The sequence below is a fragment of the Magnolia sinica genome, chromosome 6, assembly GCF_029962835.1.
Source record: "Magnolia sinica isolate HGM2019 chromosome 6, MsV1, whole genome shotgun sequence".
In the NCBI taxonomy this organism is placed as follows: Eukaryota; Viridiplantae; Streptophyta; class Magnoliopsida; order Magnoliales; family Magnoliaceae; genus Magnolia; species Magnolia sinica.
This window is the reverse complement of record NC_080578.1, coordinates 51,793,112-51,813,081: the sequence shown is the minus strand read 5'-3', so window position 1 is coordinate 51,813,081 and position 19,970 is coordinate 51,793,112.

Below are 19,970 nucleotides of genomic sequence, written 5' to 3'. Positions count from 1 at the left end.
CACAACAAGCAAAGCTCAAGATCTTGAATGAAAGAACTGCTCACAAGACTCAAGCTGAAAAGAAAAAGAAAGTACAAGGCAAGACTCAAGCTGAACTCAAGACTCAAGTTGAAAGTCAAGCTGAACTCAAGACTCAAGTTGAAACTCAAGCCACTTTCAAGATTGAGCTACTTCAAGGTTTAGTCTACATCAAGACTTCAAGGCTCATTCTTCATGGTCTCTTGTTTCAATGTCCATACTTCATGATTGAGGTTTGTTTGACCATAGGATGACCTTAGAAGTAGGTCATTTCGGATACATAAGCCGAATGTTATTTTACATGTGATTGGTCTGTTCTTCGACTAGTCCTAGGGCTTCTTCGACTAGTTCTAGATTTGCTTCGACCAGTCTAAGAAAATCCTCGACCAGTTGTGAGTTTGTTACAAATTCCGGATAAAATCTGTTAGCCTTCGACTAGTCCTGGAATCTGTTCGACCAGTCGTAGGAACAGCGTCGACTGATCTTCGACCAGTCGTACAATCTACGACTTGAAGTCCAGCGAACCTTTGCAGGACCTACGACCAATCGTAGGAGGGCTACGACCAGTCGTAGAACGGTCAGAGCATATCCCGCCGGATTTTTCAAATATCTGTTACTGCTTCGACTAGTCGAAGAGCACTCTAGACCAGTCGAAGACCCGATCTTCTCACCTATAAATAGAGCACGAATCTCAGAAGAAATCATCGATTTAATTAAAGTATTCAAGCCAATCTTCGTCGAACTTCTGAGAGATAATTCTGTGCTCCATCTAAGCTAAGTGTGCTTATTTAATATTCTCTTTCCTTAGCTTTATTTTAATTGATTTTGTTTCTTATATTCCAATCTGATTTGATAAAGAGGAATTATTATTCCCTTTCTTTGGAATCAAAATCAATTAAGGCAAGCCCTGTTTGGTTTAAATTAAAATTAATTAGAATTATAACCATTGTAATCAAGTACTGGACATTGAACTTGGACATTCAATCATCTACTTTGATTTGGTTCTACCGGGCTGCTACAACGAAGGAGATTTTCAGGTATTTTACATATTGTAAATTCCTTTCTATTATTTTGGTTTCTTTCAAGATTTGCCAGAAAAATCTTGTTATTTTGGTTATCTGAGGAAAGCCAGGAAAACTCAAAAGTGGGGTTTTTTTAATTGTGTAAGCCCACATACAAAGACACAATTGTAAGGGTTTTGGGTGAACCTGGGAAAACCTATTTTTAGTGAACGCTAATATCCCTTGTGTGAGGATATTAGGAGTGGAGTAGCTTTTTGTGTGGCTGTTGTATAACAGTTGGTGAACACACAGGCGAACCACTATAAACCTTTGAGTTGTGGTTGATTGATTTATTCTTTTAATCTTTTAATTAATTTTTGTGGGATGTATGTATGGTGGTGAATGTTGTAATTATTTCAAGCTTTGTGAGAATGTTGTAATAACTTAGAATTTACTTTCTGCTATTCCTTTATAAGCTTGTTTATCAATTTCATTTGAAAGTTGTTCCAGCAAGGTTGCCCTGCCATTTTTATGGTGTATGGCTGTCCCTAGAACAATACATCTTTAATTACAAGTTATTTCATTTCAGTTTATATTTAATTATGTATTCCTCTTCGATTTGAGACTTGATACAAAGACCTTTCTAGAAATAAGGTTGTCCTACCATAAACTCTGTTTTTGGTGTAAGGTTGTCCTTAGAATAACGTTTGTATCAACCTCTCAAGATCTGAATTTTGAGGTTGTTTTATTTTCTTGAATTGTTATTTAATTTGGCTATCATTTTCTTTATTATTCCGCTGTTATAAGTTTTTATTTGGCATTGTCCTATTCACCCCCCCTCTAGGACATATAGCTTGGCCTTTTCAAGTGGTATAAGAGCCTAATAGCTCATTTTTTTTTTATTTAATTCCTGAGCTAACGATTTAAGCTATTTAAGATGTCAAATTTTGATAGCCTTTCAGTCACTAGGCCTCCACCCTTTGATGGCTCCAACTATGCTTATTGGAAAGCCAGAATGAGGATCTTCCTCAAATCAATGGATGAAAATGTGTGGCAAGCCACAGTGACTGAATGGAATCCTCCTATCATGGAAGTTACTGGGGTTGATGGTTCAAAATCTATGAAAACCACACCATATTACCAATAGACCACCCTTCAGAAAAGTGAGAGTAGTGCAAATGCTAAAGCACTAAATGCAATTACTTGCGCACTATCACCGGATGAGTTCAAAAGAATCATTTCTTGTGATACTGCAAAGCAAGCTTGGGATGTATTAGAAATGACACACGAGGGTACTACAATTGTCAAAAAATCTAAAGTCCAACTCCTCATAACCAGATTTGAAGAAATTCATATGGAGGAAAATGAAATGTTTATGGACTTCTACACTAGATTGAATGACATTGTAAACTCAATGTGGGGTCTTGGCGATAAAATCCCAGAAAGTAAAGTGTGTGCAAAAATACTATGCTCACTTCCTGAACGGTTCAATTCTAAAGTAACCGCAATCCAGGAACTTCGTGATACGGATAATATGAGGGTTGAAGAACTAGTTGGTTCTCTACAAACCTACGAGTTAAACTTTAAAGCTCCTAAAGGTAAATCTATCGCTCTAAAATCATCTAAATGTAATTCAGAAGATGATATGACTCTTTTAGCTAAAAAATTTTACAAAATTTTCAAAAGCAAGAAAAGAGTTGATTTTCAAAAATCAAATGACAAAAAGAAGTTTTTACCCAAATCTCGAAAATCTTTGAAAGATAGTCAATGTTACAACTGTCTAGAATATGGGCACTTAGCAAATAGATGTCCTAAAAGGGACAAACCCAAGAAGAAGGGTATGTTGGCTACATGGGATGAATCATCTGATTCTGAAGGTACTTCTGAGTCAGAAGATTCTGAAACTGAGTCGGGCAATGAGATTAAAGCTCTTATGACTCTAGCCAAATTCACATTTTCAGATAATGACTCTACAAGTGAAGAAAATCTGAATAGTGAATGTGAAAATGAAGATGATCTTCAAGACGCTTACAATGCCCTATATAAGGAAAGTTGTAAAATTGCTGTCAAACTTAAACTTCAAAAAGAAAAGTTTTCTAAACTCAAAAATTGTTTTGATTCACTTGTTTTAGAAAAATCACAAATTTCAGATTGTTTTGAAAAATCGAAATGCGATTTGGAATTCAAAAACTCCCTAATTGTTGATTTAAAATCTGAAATTGAGAAACTGAAAACTAAAGTATCTTCTCTTCTGAGTTTAAAGGACACATGGAAATATGCCCAAGGTGATCCAAAATTAGAAAAACTTTTATCCGGATCAAGAAAATGTGGCGATCGATCCGGGTTGGGCTATGATAAAAATCTACCTCCCAAACAAAAGTATACTCCTCCTATGTTTGTTAAAGGAGAGTCCTCAAACTCAAAAGGGAAAAGTACTTATCAAGATTTTTCTAAAAATTCAAAAACTTTTCAAAAACCTAGAAACAGCCATGTCAACTTTAATCAGAATCGAAATCCACTAGCTGAAAAGATAGTTGATTTACTCAAGGAGCTATTAAAATCTAACTCTATAGGTCATTCCTACAAGTATACACAAAAGAAGACCAACTATGTTCCTAAACCCAAAACAGTTATGAAATGGGTTCCTAAAGTCACCTGCTTGGTTGCTCACACTGCTTTCAAAGCAACAAGTCATTCAAAGTGGTACCTAGACAGTGGATGCTCCAGGCATATGACAGGTGACAAAGCCTTATTCACCGATCTGAAAGATATGACTGATGGTTCAGTCACATTTGGTGATGGTAGCAACTGCAAGATTATAGGCCAAGGTACGGTTAAACTTTTTAATCTTCCGGTGTTTAAAAATGTTTTATACGTTGAAGGCCTAAAGCACAACTTGTTTAGTATATCACAAATATGTGATAATAATCATAATGTTCGGTTTTCTAATCAAAGCTATGATATACTAAACAATAAGGGTTCTGTAATATTAACTGGACGTAGAACGTCTGAAAATTGCTATATTATTAGTGAATCCAGCTCATCTAATCAAACATGTTACATGGTCCATACAGACGAGACCGACTTATGGCACAAACGTCTTGGACATGTACATTATCGAAATCTATATCGATTGAGCAAACGAGAACTTGTAAGAGGTTTACCCAAACTATAGAAATTAGATAAAATATGTGGTGAGTGCCAGATAAGCAAACAAACAAGGAATTCACACAAAAAGGTGAATTCAAATACCACATCTAGACCACTCGAACTTCTCCACATGGACCTGATAGGACCTACCAGAACGGAAAGTCGTGGTGGTAAAAAGTACATCTTGGTAATAGTTGATGACTTTACCAGATTCACTTGGGTAGTCTTCTTAAGGGATAAATCTGAAACCCTTGAAGAAGTAAGAAAAGTTCTCAAAAGGATTCAAACTGAAAAATCCTCTCAAATCAGTAAAATTCGTAGTGATCATGGATCTGAATTTGAGAATAGCAATTTTGAGAAGTTCTGTACCGACCAAGGAATATTACATGAATTCTCTGCTCCCAAAACTCCACAATAAAATGGAATTGTAGAAAGAAAGAATAGGGTGCTTCAAGAAATGGCTAATGTCATGTTGAATAGCATGAAGCTCTCTAAAAATCTTTGGGCTGAAGCAGTCAACACAGCTTGCTATATTATTAACCGAGTCTACACTAGAAAAGATAATAATAAAACGGCTTACGAATTGTGGTTCAATAAAAAGCCTACTGTTAAATACTTTCAAGTTTTTGGCAGCAAGTGCTATATTTTACGTGATCGTGAAAATTTGGAAAAGTTCGATACGAAGAGTGATGAAGGTATTTTTCTAGGATATCTTTAAACAGTCGAGCTTATAGAGTTCTGAACAAAAGGACTGGTGTGATTCAAGAATCCATTAATGTTGTCATTGATGATCACTTAAACACACCAATCTCTAATTCAGATAATGATGAAGTACTAATCATTGATAAACCCGATACTTCATCGAATCAGACTGATTCTGAGTTAAGGACTGTTAAAGATCATCCAACAACACAAATTCTTGGAAACCCTCTCACCGGTGTTCGCACCCGTAGACAACTTGAGGACATATGTAATTATGTATGTTTTACATCCCAAATTGAACCATCTAACGTAAAAGAAGCTCTGGCTGATGAAAACTGGATTGTTGCGATGCAAGATGAACTCAACCAATTCGTAAGAAATGATGTTTGGTATCTCGTACCAAGACCTAAAGATAAATACATCATTGGAACAAAATGGATTTTTAAAAATAAGTCTGATGAGTGTGGAAATATAATTAGAAACAAGGTGAGACTGGTGGTATAAGGTTATACTCAAATTGAAGGGATTGATTTCGATGAAACCTTTGCACCAGTAGCACGTCTTGAATCTATCAGACTATTTATATCCATTGCATGTTTTAGAAAGATAAAGATCTATCAGATGGATGTGAAAAGTGCTTTTCTAAATGGCGATTTACATGAAGAAGTCTATGTTGAACAGCCAATGGGATTTGAAGATTCCAAAAATATTGATCATGTATATCGGCTTAAAAAGGCACTTTATGGATTAAAACAAGCACCTAGGGCATGGTATGAGAAACTAACAAAATTTCTTTTAAGTCATAATTTTTAAATGGGATCTGTTGATAAAACTCTGTTTGTTAAGAAACATAATGATCATATCTTAATGGTACAGATTTATGTTGATGACATCATTTATGGATCAACTTGTACTGACTTGACTACTGAGTTTGCAGATTTGATGAAATCACAGTTCGAAATGAGCATGGTTGGGGAATTGACTTATTTCCTTGGATTGCAAGTAAAGCAACAACCTGAAGGAATATTCATCTCTCAATCTAAGTATGCCTTAAACCTAATCAAGAGATTTGGATTTGAAAATGGCAAAAATTTTGATACTCCTATGAGTACTACCTTGAAACTATTAAAAGACTCTAATGGTAAAAATGTTGACTCAAAACTTTATCGGAGTATGATTGGTAGTTTGTTATATTTAAGTACGTAGACCGATATTTCTCTAAGTGTTGGTATTTGCGCAAGATATCAATCGATCCAAAAGAATCTCACTTGATTCCTTGTCAAGCAAATTATTAGATATGTCGCAATTCTGTAAATCTCGGTCTGGTATCCTCATGAAACCAATGTCCAATTAGTTGGGTACTCGGGGCTGGTAATTTAGATGATAGAAAATCAACCGGTGGTGGTTGTTTTTCATTGGAAATTGTCTAGTTTCTGGTTTAGTAAGAAACAAAATTCTATATCACTTTCAACAATGAAGTTGAGTATGAGGCCCTGTAATGCGTGTACACAGCTTGTTTGGATGCAACGAATGCTAAGTGATTATGGAATTAAACAAGATTCTATTTTATTACATTGCGATAATTCCAGTGCGATAAATATTTCAAAAAATCCTATTCAGCATTCTCGTACTAAGCACATTGACATTAGATTTCATTATATAAGGGAATTAGTAGAAGAAAATGTTATATCTCTAGAATATATTCCTACTGAAGATCAACGTGCTGATATTTTCACAAAACCTCTTGATAAAAGCAGGTTCAAAAAGATGAAATTTGATCTTGGCATGTGCATTTTAAATTGATAATTTATGCCTTCTTGTATAATATTGTATATATTTGCTAGATTGTATTTCAATTTTTGTAAAAATTGCAAGAAAATTGAATTTTTGGGGTTTTTACGACCAGTCGTGAGAATACACGACCAGTCGTACTACGACCGGTCGTAGATACCCACGACCAGTCGTGGAGCACGGGTTTCACTTCAAATTGGGGATTTTTCACTTTCTTCCTCATTTCTTCTTTCTTCTCCTTGGAGCCGAACTTCGACTCGTCGAACCCATCCTTCAAGTTCTTCAAGGTTAGTGTTCCAAATTCGTTTTTCTTGCATATTTGTGTCAAGATTGCTTCCTTTTTCTCTCTTGAAGCTTTCTATCTTGAAAATCATTGAGATTTGGGGTTTGGGTTGTGAAAAATCTGTTTTGAGCAAACCCTCATCTCAATCCTTTGCAACTTCTTTATTCCTTTAATTCCTTGTTGGAAATGGCTTCTAGAGGAAGAAAAACTACTTCACATGGTCCTTCTTCTTCCTCCAGATCTACCCCTATCTCTAAACGTCATCTTCTTGTTCCCAATGATGATCCATCATTTGTTAGGGACATTAGATCTCGTAAGGTTATCGTTGAACATCCTGTTGATGTCAATCACATTGCTCCATTTGACATCCTTCCTATGCTTGAAGCTGTAGGTTGGACTAACTTATTGCATTGGGGTGGGCCTGCATACCGGTCCATTGCCCAATCCATGTTTTCATGTATTAGTGAATTTTCACAGGATAATTTAACTTTCCAAATTTCTACTAGAGAAGGGCCATTTGACGTTGATCGTCATTTAATTTCAGCCCTTATGGAAATTCCTGTGAATGATGAGGGTATTCCAATTCATAACTTGACTGATAAACCCTCATTGGCTGAAAAACGTATGCTAACTAAAGACTTGTGCAATATGGATGTTCAATGGACTCAAAAAGGGAATGCGCTCCCTGCAAGGTATTTGTTACCCAAATACAGAATTCTCCACAGAATCTTTGTGTCTAATCTGTATCCTCGATCGGGTAATAAATCTGACCTGACTTCTTTTATGGTTCGTGTTATCCATGCTATCTCAAATGGTACTCAGATTTGTTTGCCTTCCTTAATTTGTCATTTCATTCTTCAGTTTTAACTCCATCCTGGTCATAGTGACATTCCATTTGCATACTTTATGACTGTATTGGCTACTCATATGTTAGTCGATATGCCTGTTGATGAAGCACCAATCCATCATCTGATCTTCAACAATACAAATATTAATAAGATGAAGTTGGATCTGCTTCCTGAACAAGGTGGTGGTGGTGGTGGTGGTCCTTAAGAAGCTGGTGTTGATATTAATATGGATGACATTTTTGAGGAACTGGATTCTGACTCTGCTAATGATCCAGATTTTGTACCATCTGATGTTGATGCACGTCTGAGTGCATTAGAAGGTAGAGTTGAGGATATAAATGTTAAGTTGGAAAACATGTCTGTTGCTCATGATTTGCAATTCAAGTATGTGCACAAATATCTTAGGCGCTTGAACAAAGGCATGCACCAACTTGATCCTTCTATTCCTGCTCCATCTTCAAGTTCTAATTCTGACTAGTTTCTATGAGACTTTTGGGTTGTAATAACTTTATTTCTTTGCTCTTGTTTGATTGAGTTTGAGTTGGATTTTATGCTAGATATTTGTTCTTAATGTAATATTTATGCTGAATATATGTGATGTTATCTTGAGTATCTCTATGACTCTTTTGCTATACTCTATTTCCTCCTCATGTTTACTCTCATTCCTTTATTTAGTTCTCCTTTGTCATATTGTGACAAAAAGGGGGAGAATGGTTTGTTGTTAATGTGATTGTGAGAGGAGTAGCATTGGTTATCTTACTCAGGGGGAGTGGGGTGTCAAGGAGAATATATGTTTGAGCAATGGGGTGTCAAGGAGAATATATGTTTGAGCTTATTATCTGTTTGCAGGTATTAACCAGTTGTTTTATTTTTTATCATGGTTATGTGTTTTGTCACTAATTTGACAAAGGGGGAGATTGTAAGTGCTATAGTTTCTATCCCTGTTTGTTGTCAAATTTGTAGTGCCAAAATCACTATTATACTCTGTTATATATAACTTGCATAAGTGAAGCTCTCTCATAAACAACCTAAGCTCACAACAAGCAAAGCTCAAGATCTTGAATGAAAGAACTGCTCACAAGACTCAAGCTGAAAAGAAAAAGAAAGTACAAGGCAAGACTCAAGCTGAACTCAAGACTCAAGTTGAAAGTCAAGCTGAACTCAAGACTCAAGCTGAAACTCAAGCCACTTTCAAGATTGAGCTACTTCAAGGTTTAGTCTACATCAAGACTTCAAGGCTCATTCTTCATGGTCTCTTGTTTCAATGTCCATACTTCATGATTGAGGTTTGTTTGACCATAGGATGACCTTAGAAGTAGGTCATTTCGGATACATAAGCCGAATGTTATTTTACATGTGATTGGTCTGTTCTTCGACTAGTCCTAGGGCTTCTTCGACTAGTCCTAGACTTGCTTCGACCAGTCTAAGAAAATCCTCGACCAGTCGTGAGTTTGTTACAAATTTCGGATAAAATCTGTTAGCCTTCGACTAGTCCTGGAATCTGTTCGACCAGTCGTAGGAACAGTGTCGACTGATCTTCGACCAGTCGTACAATCTACGACTCGAAGTCCAGTGAACCTTTGCAGGACCTACGACCAGTCGAAGGAAACCTACGACCAGTCGTAGGTGACCTACGACCAGTCGTAGGAGGGCTACGACTAATCGTAGAACGGTCAGAGCATATCCCGCCGGATTTTTCAAATATCTGTTACTGCTTCGACTAGTCGAAGAGCACTCTAGACCAGTCGAAGACCCGATCTTCTCACCTATAAATAGAGCACGAATCTCAGAAGAAATCATCGATTTAATTAAAGTATTCAAGCCAATCTTCGTCGAACTTCTGAGAGATAATTCTGTGCTCCATCTAAGCTAAGTGTGCTTATTTAATATTCTCTTTCCTTAGCTTTATTTTAATTGATTTTGTTTCTTATATTCCAATCTGATTTGATAAAGAGGAATTATTATTCCCTTTCTTTGGAATCAAAATCAATTAAGGCAAGCCCTATTTGGTTTAATTTAAAATTAATTAGAATTATAACCATTATAATTGAGTACTGGACATTGAACTTGGACATTCAATCATCTACTTTGATTTGGTTCTACCGGGCTGTTACAACGAAGGAGATTTTCAGGTATTTTACATATTGTAAATTCCTTTCTATTATTCTGGTTTCTTTCAAGATTTGCCAGAAAAATTTTGTTATTTTGGTTATCTGAGGAAAGCCAGGAAAACTCAAAAGTGGGGTTTTTTTAATTGTGTAAGCCCACATACAAAGACACAATTGTAAGGGTTTTGGGTGAACCTGGGAAAATCTATTTTTAGTGAACGCTAATATCCCCTGTGTGAGAATATTAGGAGTGGAGTAGCTTTTTGTGTGGCTGTTGTATAACAGTTGGTGAACACACAGGCGAACCACTATAAACCTTTGAGTTGTGGATGATTGATTTATTCTTTTAATCTTTTAATTAATTTTTGTGGGATGTATGTATGGTGGTGAATGTTGTAATTATTTCAAGCTTTGTGAGAATGTTGTAATAACTTAGAATTTACTTTCTGCTATTCCTTTATAAGCTTGTTTATCAATTTCATTTAAAAGTTGTTCCAGCAAGGTTGCCCTGCCATTTTTATAGTGTATGGCTGTCCCTAGAATAATACATCTTTAATTACAAGTTATTTCATTTCAGTTTATATTTAATTCTGTATTCCTCTTCGATTTGAGACTTGATACAAAGACCTTTCTAGAAATAAGGTTGTCCTACCATAAACTCTGTTTTTGTTGTAAGGTTGTCCTTAGAATAACGTTTGTATCAACCTCTCAAGATCTGAATTTTGAGGTTGTTTTATTTTCCTGTATTGTTATTTAATTTGGCTATCATTTTCTTTATTATTCCGTTGTTATAAGTTTTTTATTTGGCATTGTCCTATTCACCCCCCCTCTAGGACATATAGCTTGGCCTTTTCAAAAACCCACTGAGAAAAGCTCATATGAGCTTTATTCCTTCCATTCCCTGAGCTTCCTAGGATCTAATAGATCTGCCCACAACAGCCAGATCTGAGGAAGACCCATCAACGTGAGAGCTGCCATTTTCAACCCATCATCTTCCTCGCTTGAAGCCGAACCGAGTTTAATCTGGTCCAGACCAGCAACCCTGCTGTCGTATGGGTTTGGTCCACTCCAAACCTTGTGAAAGGACAGGAAGAACAAAATAAAAGAAAGAAATAGAGTGGGAGAGAAGACAGAAGCAGGGTACAAGACCTGAACTCGAGCTACACCAAGACATTGCTTGAGTCGAGGGCAGGGTTTGGTGAGTTGGGGTGTGTCTAGGTTGAGTCTAGGTGCATCTAGACTTACCGAATCTAAATGAGATTCTGACTCGCTGGTGAGTATGAACTCAAAGTGGGTCGAGTTCGGTCCGAGTTGGGCGTGGGCCTGGTCCATTCCAGGCCTTGTGGAAGGCTAGGGAGAGGGAATCAGAGGAATAGAGAGAGAAAGAGAGAGAGAGAGATGTGTGTGTGTGTGTGGTCGATGATTGCTCGGTTAATACCGAGTTGACTCGTTGTATTTTGAGTGAGCTGGGTTGGGTTCATTACTGGAGTCCTGAGTCCATGGGGTGGTTGGACGTGCAACATGCAAATAATAGTGGGAGACAAAGGAAAATGTGAAGTAAAAAGGAGGGAAAAGAATTAAGAAAGCAAGGAGAAGGAAGGTAGGGAAGCAAGGAAAACCCTAAAAACAAGTAATCCAAACCCTAAGTTACATTAATCTTGACCACAAATATTTTGTAGAAACTTGATCTCACGTAGAACTTCACAATCCATGGTAGGATTCAATAGTAAGGGTCCACGCGCTTCTCAGCAACATCAGTTGGTGATTCAAAATATAAGGTGATGACTTCTTCCCCTTAAGCTTTCCATTTCCAAATTAGTTAAGTAATAGTCTTTATCAAAATCACATATGTTATCTTGTAGGATGTGATCTCTTACATTAGTCATAGACTCTTGAGATATGACTTATATATGATTTATGATTGCATCCAATAGTTATTTACATGATGGCTTCCATTTAAATGTCAATCCATGACCTTTGCGATTATTATGTATCTAATGCTTCACATACATCTGGCATGCTATATCTATATGCTTCACATGAATTGTTGTAAGTCACTTATGAATCTTTATTCACTACACTTACTAGTGGTAACTCCCTCTTGTGTATATGAACCCATACTTAGGATGTAACAAGAAGGGTTGTGGTAAGAAATGGGCTCTCGATTTAGAGGTTATATGATATATTGAACATTAATGTGGGATTTACCATCCATAGGGCATATGACTTGAGTGGATTAGAAATGATCTCTTTTAATTGCTCTGATTTAGCCTTGCTTGACCCTTTTTGCTGTTTTTATTTGATGTCCCGTGTACCCTTTTTTCCACTACAATTTGACATTTCTCCCATGTTTTGAGGTTTACTAGATGTGGCTTCAATGACCTATACCCATGCAATGGTAATCCCTACTTATTGAATTTGATTGGCCACTGGTTGTCGGGCATCCATTAAACATCCTAAGATGGGAAAATCTGATGAGCTGGGGATGGTGGAATGGGACACTATGCCCAAGCTATCAGCCTACGCTGGGTGACGAGCCTCCCGTAGTGACTATTGAGTTACTCAAACTGGCTGATTGTAATAAGAATAATAATGGTTTAACCAATTATGCATTCATAACACATTGGCGATGACGGGTGGCTAATTCTGGATGTTGTACTACATGCCCTTAGGTTTAGTGGGGTATCATTTCGCTAGCTCCCAGACCATCAATTATCGACCTATGTACGAGATATGTATGATGACTTGGTCATTATGGTGTATGAGATATACTATGGTGGTGACCAGTCTTTTGCACGGGTGACGAGCCCAAGTCTAACTAGATGAGCATCCCCAGGTCAATGATGCATTCATGCATCCATGCATTTAAATAAGACTGCATCTTGTTTGTTTTGAATGTTTGCTGTTTTTAACTATTCTTAGTTAAGGCGGCGGTGCATAATCTTAAGGGAAAATCACACTAAGTTGGTCACTCATCCATCAAATATATAACCGTACAGGTAGTACAGGTGACATAAATGATATCCTTATTCAGACTTGATGAGGAGCAGGGTACAATTAGCAGGGATACATGGCTATATTTGTCAAGAGAAGCTGCACGATCTTGCGGCTCAAGATTATGTGCATTTATTATTTCCCCTGTGTAAATTATGAAACTTTTGTAATTACTATTATATGAGACATTGGTTTGTATAAGTCATTATGGGTAGCCGCTCGTATATTCTGAATGTAAATGCAAATTTTCCTTTATGTTGATTTGTCCATCTTTTGTAAAACTGCTAACTCTGAAAAGGAAAAGAATATATATATATATATATATATATATATATATATATATATATATATATATATATATATATATATATATATATATATACACACATGAAATTGACTATCTTTAAAGGTTAACACTTGGGTTTTTGGAGAACGCGCCATATACTCGGGTTCCAAAAAATTCGGGGCGTTACAGTTGGTATCAGAGCATAGTTTAGCCAAACCAAGCCTTGGGAAAATGTTCTTATACAAACTTTAAATGTCTCTAGTTATGGTATGTGAAATTAGAGGTTTGAACTTAGGTGAATCTCCATTAGACTTGGGGAAATTTTGAGAATTTAGAAAACCCAAACTTAGGTCCCCTTAGAAATTATTAGAATAGTCAATTGAATTTATGAAAAGTTGTGAGACTCAACCCGAGTTCGCTTGTGTGCATGTGTGTGTGTGAGTATGCATTTCATTCATTTTGGTGCCGCGGTCCTACCGGTCAAATTTCAGTGACCCGCGACCTTCGGATAGTGTTTGTGGTTACCCTTGAGTTCGATCATATAAACCCAACTCGGGTTGACCCGAGACCTATGCCATTGCGTCCGTCTCATCGCCGCGATTCCAACGCCGTGTCCCGTGCGTTAATCCGATATGTATATCTCAAGTTATGATCATTGATCGATATGGGCCATTGATTACATGATTGGTGGACCCCACCAGGGGTTGCACATTTTCCCATGCCATCATTTCACCCTAGGCTGAGATTTCTAGAAAGGCTATGACCCTAAGCCTTGTTAATATCACCATAGGCCACCATCATTGCCTAGGAGAGAGAGAGCTCATCATTACAAGTCTTAAAAGTCTCTCTCTCTCTTTCCCTCTCATTTCTCTCTCTCTCTCTTCTCTTCTTCCCTAGCAACTTCCCTTCCATCTTCCTCTCTTCTCCAGCCCTTTCTCCCTCAAATCCCCTCCCATCTAACCTTCAGCAATCCATCTCACCCATTGAAACATGTCCCTTAGAGTATGAAGAGAAGATTGATGTAAGCTTGGAGTGGGATCCATTAAGGTGGGTGATTATAATTGTTGATCTTCTTTTCTACCCTTTGATCTTATTTTTCTTCCTAGATGGATCATATGGGACCCACCAATCTATGGTGGAGATCCCATTTGATCCCAAGGATGTGGCCCTTTGGCCCATCCTACATGCATGTCATGATCCATGATGGGGTCATTCTCCGTGGACCCCATCATGATGTATTTAATGATCCACTCCATCTTAAGGTCATCTAGACCCTAAGGATCATGTTGGAATGACATTCCAACCATCCATAGCAATTATAAATCATGCATGTAGCGATTTTATGTTGCATGTACAATCAATGTAGTTGTATGGGTATGATTCACTCTTGGGAGGGCCCATTAATGGCAGGGCCCTACTCCCATGGCCGGATTACTCTCTTTTCTTCTTCTAATTTTTCTGATGTATGGATGATAATGTGTGTGTGGCCCATTTAGTGGGCCTTGGATGTCCCAAAATAAATAAAAATAAAAAATCCAGCATGGTGGGATGCCCTTACCACCTAACTCCATGATCATTGGACACCTTAATCAATGCATGCAAGTGTCCTAGTCCTAGTATGTGATCTGTACTTATGTGGGGCCCACTGAGGAAGGCAACACACCCTTTTTATGGCTGAGATTATTGAGATATAGGCTGATGTGTCCAGCCATGTATTGTTGTCCAAAAACCTAGACTGTTGCATGGACTATCATGTTTAATCTTTGGCATGGATTTTTGGATCATGATTGCCATTATTTTCTTTATAATTATGGGGTGTAATGAGAAGGTGTGGACCCCACCATGAGGTGTGATGGTTCATACCTCAGATGGCCCATGAAATGGTACCCAAAAAGGAGGCCCATAGGAGTGGGCGGTCCACTTTGTTGGGCTGCAGCCCACATGTATGGAGGGAAAACATACACTTCAGCTTGGTTTCTCTAAAGGATGGGCCACTTTTATGGACCCCACCTTACTTTATTTTATGAAGAAAATACTAAACCTCCATTTTCCTCCTCTTGGATGAAGGTTGGGCCCACCTTATTGGGTAAACAATGCATGGATAGCAACATCTCTTTCTGGACAGATTGAAATTCCTAATTTAATTAAAATATTTTTGAGTATCTAAAAATCATAAAATTTTGCAAAGAGGTGGTTCACTCATGTTAGGATGCACTTAAAACATTTTAGGGCCAATAGACACCTGTACATGCCATGGTGGTGGCTGGACCGGCCCATTACAATATGGTGTCTAGATCAGTCCGATTTTCTAGACAGTCTGTTTCATTTAAATAAATTAAAACATTTTTAAGTGTTCAAAAATTCTGAAATTTTGTGAGAGTGTGACCCACCTATAGAAGTGTCACTCTACAAAATTTTAGGCCCAACGGCCAATCGAGCTGACTGTGGTGAGGCCTACAAATTTAGGTCAGTTTGGGCCAAATACCCAGGCCCATATGGGACGCCCCATGTGGGCTACCTACTGGACTTTGGTCTAGCAGTGTGGCCCACATACTCCCTTCTATAGTATGATGTAACCCTATATGGTAGGGCCCTCTAACTTGATAGCTAGACCACTCAGGCTGATGTCCTAATCAAATGAAACAATTACTGGGCTCCAATAAGCCCATAAACATGTTGGGTTAAAAATCCACAACTTGTTATAATTATGATTGGCCCTTGGGCTAAAATTTTGAGGAGTGGGGCTCACCACATTGTGAAGATCTTAAAGAGAATAATTTATACCTTTGGTTCCTTAAATGTTGGGCTTGATAAATGCACTTTTGAGGCCCACCACAGTTGAATTTAATCAGGTCCATGAATGTAGCTGGTTGTTGAACTCTTTAAGCCCAATTGGGCTAGAACTTTCCAGATAGGCCCATTGAACTCTTGGGCCATTTTTTCCATACTATTGTGTTGGGTTAGTGGGCCGGATTACACAAGTAGATGGACCCTTGGTTGGCCACCAAATCAACTTTAATACTTGGACCGGGTTGTAGGCCCAACTTACTTGACTAAGAGCATGACATTTGCCCATGTGGTTTGAGCAATGGGCTGCCCACTAGGCCACCACAATAAATGGGATTAGTGGCCTTTATGTTGGGCCCTAACCTTTCCCCTATGGGCCCATAGCGGTATATATGGGTTGGGCTATGTGTGTTTCCCTTGGACCCATGTTTTAGATAGGCCTTAGGCCGCCTTTCTGAAGCCCAACATGAGTATTTGTAATATGATTATCGCTGCCCGTTTCTTATTTCTGATGTTGCGTGGGCCTTGGGCCTTAATCCATGATCAATTAGAGATGGGCTACCTCATGGGGACCAATTATGGTTGGATGTCCACATTGGTGGCCCTAAGGTAGGCCCATGGGCTTCTATAGGTGGTTAAAGGCCCACCATAGACCCTTGCTAGGCCTGTTTCATCTATTTAGGCCTATTCCATTAGTCTAGTGGTCCTTAGTCTCATGGGCTACCTCAGGTATATGGGCCCCACTAGAGGTTGTATTCCTTATGAGGAATTGGTTAAGTACATAGACCCTTCATAGTTAGGTAGAGAGTTCATCTTCACCTCATCGGCACCTCTATTCATCTTTATGGCCCACTCCCATATGCATCATATGCATGCTTGGTTGAGGTATGATTGACCATGGCTGTGTCATTGTGTAGAACATGTTGCTATCTCCCCAAGAGATGGATGCTTGGAATTGATACATGGGTGATTGTGTGATTCATGCATCTGGCATTGCATAGCTTGTGGATATCCGCCCTTACTTCATTAGGGCCTTGCCTCCACAGGGGTATTCGTGGATGGCCGTATGTGTGGACACCAGAAATATTAGTTGAGCATACCGGGTGCATAGGATGCCCATGGGTGAAATTCCCAAAACTTCCACGGTACCAAGGATCTGCTCCAACGCCGTGACCGGGTAGAATATATGAGCGCACGAGGGCCTTATACTATTAGGCCACGGCTCCCACTGTCGTGTAGTCGGTTGGATAGGGGTGTGGCCTTACCTGCCTGGTGTGAGGAGGCATTGCTAGGTTGAGTCTGATCAGCTCGTAAATGGGTCCGCTACCGTCAGGCCTTGTTGGGATTGGCTATCCACAGGCGGGTAGTGAGGTCTCTTACGCTCGTTTGACTGTGCGGGGTCTACAGAGCGGCAGTCATTTAGTAGTGTAATGGACCTCGGTGATCTCCTTATGATTGGAAATGTACTTGACTTATGGTTTGGATATGAGCACTGACATTACCTGCACCGCATTAGCATTGGCTGTACAAGCCCCTCCATGTATTGCCTTGGTAAAGCACCCATTACTCATTGCATCGCGTTCATGGTAAGCCTTGGTAAGGCTAGTGATATGCACATTGCTCATGCTTCTCTCCTTATACCTCCTACTATTCTTCTATGCACCATTGTCACATACTTACACCACCCTCTAAGCTTCTATAAGCTTATGCATGATTGATGCATATAGGAGATTTTAGGGAGGTACCGTAGCAGCAGAGCGGGGACTAAAGTTGAGCAATGAGGACTCCAGTGTTGCTAATTTCTCTCTCTTTTCCTTTTAATCTCATGTCTGTCCTTTTGGACCTTATGGATGATGTAAAAGTTTAAATTTTTAGTGGATTTTGCGATGTGTGCCTTTGTTATTCTCAGATATACTTGCTGTGATCTTGGGTATGCTCGTATTGAAAATGATTATACTGTTATGAAAATCCTCCTTGTAGGATCCCAGGATCGGAACCTACCTTAGGAGCCAAGAATGGGGTACTACGGAGGCTGTTGCGGCCAGAACCGGCCATCGGGTTCCTTGTGAGTCCGGTTACCGAGTCAGCGGCGTGACAAAAGTTCCCTTCAAAAAAAAATTGAGAACATAGGTACTTCAAACTTTAGGCCCCTTGGAATTTTTAAGCTAGACCTTTGGACTTTAAACTCATGTAGAAATCCTTAAGGATTATTAAGTTAGCCATTTGAAATTACGTAGAATCCCCTAAAAGTTAAGAGAAATTAAGAATGTAGAGACTCAAAAATTTAGGTTCCCTGGAGAATTTCAGGTTTAGTCATTTGAACCCCTTGAAAACTACTGGAATTATTGTTTGAACTTAGGAATTAAACTGATGTACTATGGGAGAAGAAATACCCACTATGATGTATTTGAAATAGAATGAGAACATTCATTGAACTTGACTCTCAATGAATCATCCTTAGAAATCTATAATTTGAACTTTTCCAAAAATAAAATAAAATTTTTAGTTAGAAATAATATCATTGTAAGATTCAACAAATGAAACGAATTTAGAATTGTAGAAATTTCCCTTACCCACCATATTCTACATTCGATTAAACATAAGCACTTCCTAAACTTAAGAAATTGTACTAAGAATCGTAATTTGAATTTCCTAATATATTTCTTTACTTAGGAATAATATTTTCCATAAATTCCAACATGAAAAATTAGTTAGAGGAAAAGTTATATAATTTTAGGTAAACTTTCAACCCTAGGCTGAGTATATTAAGACTAGATTTGAAATCTTAAGTGAAATTGACAACTTTTAAACTCAGAGTTCGTGTAGGAAATCCTTGTCCTGAAGTTTTTGCATTGCAATTAGATGATTAGAGTGCGCAGTGAAAGCGTAATGGGCCATGTAAATTTACCTGTTATGAAAATCGAAGATTACATGATATTTCCCAAAAGTTTAGAACAATCGGGATCACGGACTGATGGAACCATGTTTAAGTGAAGTTTACGTGGTTTGACCCAAATTCTAAGTCCTAGCTAATCTCAATGATTACAATGCCCTGATCAAGTAAAGGATCGAGATCTAACAGGATTATGAATTGATACTAGTAAATCCTCTGTTCTACGTAGGCAAAGGATCGATGTATCAGGCTTAAACCTACTGTAGCCATCTATTCATGTTACCCTGAACACTGAAAAATAGAAATTGGTAATATACTTTAGACAGGTGGGAACTATCATTAATAGTCAAAGAAAATAAAGAGGAAGATATAAAATTCTTAGTTATCACCTGAAGGAAGTTGTAATCCTACTAAACACCATAGGATGTCGAGATGCTGTTAGACATTAAACGAAACCCCTAGTTTTTGTAGGCCTTGAAAGGGCTTCTAACAATCTGTAGAACCTAAAAACCTTATTCGATCCACTAGGAAAAAGATACAAGGGTTGTGCAAGATCTAGATATAATCTATCAAAGACTAGGTGGTGCCAACACACTTAGACATATTGAGAATATGACATGCCACTAGGATAATTCTCTTACATTAATGACCAGGATGAGCCTTATCAAATCCCGATGGCAAAATCTTCTTTAAGGGGGTAGATTATAATGACCCTTGTTCTGGTAATAACTCATGAGCGCTTGCATATACAAATAAACTTAGTGCAGATAACTAGCGGATGCATATAGACACAGTAAGATAGATTGTTGTCCACATTCATAGGGGAAGTGCTGAATTTCGGGGGTGAAATTCTCTGTAAGGGGGGTAGATTGTAGCTGTGAGGGTCAAATATTACATATTAACCCTCATTTATTTCTTGGTTCTACAAACAGAATATGGCTTAATGGTATATTTTACATGTGTTTGTGTTGCAAGGTGAATGTAAGAGCTTGGATTAAAAAGAATGCTAAAAGCATGAATTTAATGCTCAAGAATCATTAAGCAAAGAATGGATCTTTGGAGACCAAGATGGAAGATTTCAAGACCCCATGCTTCATGAAAATCAAGTG